At 41.0% G+C, this 5141-nt stretch overlaps 1 pseudogene across 1 annotated transcript; it reads right to left on the reverse strand.

Annotated features, from left to right (window-relative positions):
* Nucleotides 1–431: 431 nt before the first annotated feature.
* Nucleotides 432–1449, reverse strand: LOC118008828 (annotated as a pseudogene). The gene has a single exon (XR_004678754.1). The product of XR_004678754.1 is annotated as a proteasome subunit beta type-5-like (transcript).
* Between the last annotated feature and the right edge of the window lie 3692 nt (nt 1450–5141).

Below are 5141 nucleotides of genomic sequence, written 5' to 3' on the forward strand. Positions count from 1 at the left end.
GTGGGATTAAGCAGAGGGTGGGCTGTTCAATCACACACACACAAAAAGTCTTAGCTGACCTCATGTGATGGTCTGAAACTAGACAGGCTCTTCAAAGTAGTCGTAAATTGAAGTGTTGCAATCAAGACTTTATATCCGTGCGTCAAGCAGACAATGGATACGGTCCGCCTATGGAAAAAACGGCCCAACCTTGAGTAAGCGTGCTCTCCTGGCTTCAATCAAGGACAACTCCCCCACAGGGCTGACAGCTGCGAGCTCTCACGAGGCCTTACTTCGACTCGCGGGGCTTCAGTTTTGAAGGGTTATCTGGGTGGTACCTAAGTGCCTCCACTACAACTTCCAGACGTATAGGAAAGACACCTTGGGTAGCGTTAGCCAAAGCCATGATTTTTAGAACACTTCATATCGCAGAAGGTCCCAAGCAATCCATATTTTTTTTTTTTTTGAGGTCGAGTAGTGTAATGTTAACATCCAAGAAAGTAAAATCACCTCTGCAGCAGGTCATTAACAACTAGTAACACATAGAGGTCAACGGCACCAGAGCTTAAAAAAATTATCAATACAATTGAGGACCCTTCCACTAGAGGATAGGGAGCTATATCCACATTACCAGCAATGGTCCCCCCATGAAATGCAAGCAGCCACATCCACCCTCCTTCAAGGGGTAGAACCACTGTATTTCTCATGTAGATCAGCTACATTGTCACTGGAGACTCGGATCCAGCCATCCTCCCAGACATGGTAGAGGTTGACTGCACCTCCTGAGTAGGCATCTCTATAGGTGGCTTGGTAGATGGCTCGACGGGCCAGATCATAGGCCTGTTCCACCTCTAGGTCATAGGAGTAACCCCGATCCATGACCCCATAAGCATACACAGAGCCAGAACCTACAGAGAAGGTGGCCCCCGAGATCCGGTTTCCTTCACTGTTCACATAGTAGAGGCCAGGGCCTCTCTTATCCCAGCCACAGATCATGGTGCCCATGGACAGCCCCATGCCTTTATACTGATATACCATGTTGGCAAGCAGCTTGGAGGCAGCTGCTACCGAGATGCGTTCCTTGTTTCGAAGCTCATAGATGCGACATTGCTGAGCCAACAGCCTCTCCCAGAAGCTGCAGTCCGCTGCGCCCCCAGCCATGGTGCCCAGCAGGTAGGGACTGATCTCTATCACCTTCTTTACTGTCTGGGAGGCTATATAGCACCAGCTGTGGCCCGAGAGTCCGCTGCAACAATGACTCCATGTTGAAACTTGAAGGCCAGGGTAGTGGTTCCATGAAGCATTTCGATTCTCAGCTCCTCCGCGACACGTCAGTTGGGCGCGGCCAGGCTCAGCCCATCGCTGGGACTCCCTGGACCCAGGTCCAGCAGATCCGCAAGACCCCCGAGTCCGAAAAACCCGAGCCCGTTCACCGGTAGCGGCCTCTCCCAACACGCTGGCCAGCGCCATGGCTAGTAAACGCAATCTGTATTTTTTAACAACCCTTTTTACACCTGGCAGTGAGCTTGAGCGATTTCAAGGCTCGGCAAGGAAAAGATATGACCTCTAGGGGGCAGTAGCGCCCAATGGGGTTTATTTGAGCAGCAGTGAGATAGGTTGCGTTCAAGGACGAAGTCCCTCACAGCAAGACAACTTCCTGAAGGAACGGCACGGAGCTACCTTCAGGAGGAAAGGGGAAAGGAACTCCTGAAGGGAAGCGAGGAATCAGACAGGAGGTTGGTGTGTCTGGGTGATATTGCTCAGTAGCACAGTATGGGCACCTCTCAGAGAATTCTGAAGGGTTGCCATGACTTGGGAATCTTTAATGGCTACAGTTTATCTCATCTATATATAGCAGATGTTGAGTGTGGTTTTGTGGAGGTATGCAAAACAGGAGAGCTCTAAATGGCTAAAAATCTGCTTATTTGTGCTATATTTAAACAACCAGATGTATAAACATTTAAGTTTGGTGCCTATGGGCTTTTGGGCTAATGATCTTTGCCTACTGTGAAGAAGTAAACAACATACAACCAAGGTTCATGGGCCATCTTCGGCTCGTTTATGTATCACCTGCTATAGAGCTGTTGTCCAGGTACTAAAGCCTATATACCAAGACCAACCATATATACAGTGTTCATTTTAATGGCATACAACTCCCATATTTTTAAATTTAATATGAAAATATGACCAATGTAGTGACATATTTTTTAAAACCTTCAAATGCTGCCAAACTAAAAACAAGTAAATATTCCATGTGACCTAAGTTCTATTATTATTGGCATGTCAATTTTGCTATACATCAATATAATGTACCTTATTCATTCTGTGTTTTCATCTACTACAGCCTTAGTGAAGTATTAAAGTACTCTAATATTACAGTATTTTTATCTTTTATTTTCTCTTGCATTTCCTGTAGTTGCCATGTTTTTTAATGCATTCTTTTAACTACTATATATGCATTTTAATTCTGACTTTAGCATTAAAAAGTGCCATTCTTTCCTATGTATAATGCTTTTAGGCTCAAGTTACACTTTGATAATGGGTATTAAATTCTTGATTTCTTACTGTTTCCTTTTGCCTGATACACCTTGACACTTCCCTTTATTTTAGCCTTTATGAAGCAAAATGTTTAATACAGGTTTATGCTTTCATCTTGAATTTTAAGTCAAATTGGATATTATATTTAATAGATGTGTTAAGCCCATTTTGTTTGTGACAGAGCTAGAATCTGAACTTACCATTTTTGACTCCTAGTCAAGTGCTTCTTGTACTAGAAGTTTCCATCCCTGGATACTTAGAACCCTAGACCCCTAGGAATACTTGAAGGAAGAAATAAGGGCATTATATTTAAAGCTCGAATAAAAATCAGTCACCAATTTCCCTGTAAAAGGCCATGCAGGTAAATGAAAAGATGAAGTGTATTAGCTGAAATTACAGAAACTTAGTGAGAAAAATAACTGCTCCCTTCCCTCTACAGAAACTGTGTTGAGCAATTTTAAATCTTAATTAGAAAATGTGAGGGGAAAAAATGTGAATGATTAATTATTACTTAATAAACACAACTCATTTGAAAGCCAGCTCTTTCACACCAGGACAGTGGGAGGAAAATTCAAAATGAAGGTAGTCTGGGGGCGCCTGGGTGGCTCAGTCATTGAGCATCTGCCTTCCGCTCAGGTCATGATCCCAGGGTCCTGGGATCGAGCCCCACTCCCTGCTTCTCCCTCTCCCACCCCCACCCCCCACTTGTGTTCCCTCTTTCGATGTCTGCCTCTCTTTGTCAAATAAATAAAATCTTTAAAAAAAGAAATGAAGGTAGTCTTGATGGGAAAGGGCTTGTGCCCTGTTATATTAACGTGTATAGATTTTATACATTTTATTTTTTCTGTCATAAAGTATATATAACATAAAATTCGAAATTCTACCCATTATTTAAGGTACAATTCAGCGGCATTAATAACATTCTAAGTGTTGTAGATCTATCATCACTCATCACTATCTCCAAGTCTTTTTCTTTACCTCAAATATAAATCATGTAGCCATTAATAATTCTGATCCCCTCCTCTCCCCCCCCCCCCCCCCCCCCCAGCCCCTGGTAACCTCTGTCTACCTTCGGATTATATAATTTTATTTTCCAGATATTTCACAAGTGGAATCATAATACGTATCCTTTTGTGTCCAGCTTATTTGACTTAGCGTACTTTTTATATTTATCCATGTTTAGTATCAGCACGTCATTTCTTTTAGGGCTGAATAATAGCCCATTCTATGTATGTACATTTGTTTATCCTGCAATCTGTGGATGGACACCTGAGGTTTTTCCACCTTTGGCTATTTTGAGGAATGATGCAATGAACAATGGTGCACAGTATCTGAGTTTTTTTTAGTTATGTTGCATATATACCTAAAAGTGTAATTTATGGATAATAGTAATACTATGTTTAACTTTTAAGTATTCAAGTCCTTTACACATTTAATTGGGTTGTCATTTTGTTATGGAGTTGTACCATTTTATATGTATATATACACATGCAAATACTATACACATATATATATATATTCTAGATATTGAAACTTTATCCAATACATGATTTACAAAAATTTTCTCTAATTTTGTGGGTGATATTTTCACTTCCTTGATAATGTCTTTTGAGGGACAAAAGCTTTTAATTTTAATGAAGTCCAATTATCACTTTTTCTACTGTGCCTCATGCAAATTTCAAAAATAATTCAGCAGATGCAATGACAGAACTTTAGTTACCAATGCTATTGGAATTCTGAAGTTGCACAGAATTAATAATGCTATCTTATGCTTTTAATTGATGTTCCAATCATGATTTTTCCAGTGCCAGATTATTTCTATGGGCCCTAAGGCCTATGTCACTGTGAATCAGCATGATTGGCATGCCATAATTAAGCACAAAATATGACAACTGTCATTCATCTTTACAAGAAATTATTTTCCTGCATATTCCTGACCTCATAACTGGAGGTACAATTTTTAAAAATAACAGTAAGGCAATTACAGAGAAACATTAAGTGATAAAGTTATGTTGAAGTATTAGCCAGTTCAAAAGTAATATCCTGTACTCTGATTTGCATCCTGTGCATTACATCTGTTAAAACCAGACTGGCAATTCGAATTTAAGAAAATGGGTTTGACGGCATAGCCAAATGCTCACCTATTACACAGATGACTCAGTGTGTAACTTCCTGGCATTTGGCTGATTGCTGAGGTTAATAAAATACGTCAATGATTAACAGAAATAGTATAACTAGAATGCATTTTGAGGACTTACTGCTAGGTTGTTAAAAATTACTGTACTTACTTACCGGGGTGCCTGGGTGGCTCAATCAGTTAAGCGCCTCCCTTTGGCCCAGGACATGATCCCAGAGTCCTGGGATTGAGCCCCATATTAGGCTCCTTGCTCCCTCTCCCTCTACCCCTCCCCCATCCATGCTCTCTCTCTCTCTCTCTCTCTCTCCCTCTCTCTCAAATAAATCTTGAAAAAAAAGTATTGTACTTATTACAAACAAAATTCTATGCAGTCTACTCAGTCTATTTCCAGGCCTGCAAATAAGCACACACTTATAACTTGATGTACCCACCTGCCGCCAAATGTGGTTCATGCACTTAAGTGATTACAGCTACTAATCCCAAAAAC

The sequence above is a fragment of the Mirounga leonina genome, unplaced genomic scaffold (assembly GCF_011800145.1).
Source record: "Mirounga leonina isolate KUSES-001 unplaced genomic scaffold, KU_Mleo_1.0 Mir_101609, whole genome shotgun sequence".
NCBI lineage: Eukaryota > Metazoa > Chordata > Mammalia > Carnivora > Phocidae > Mirounga > Mirounga leonina.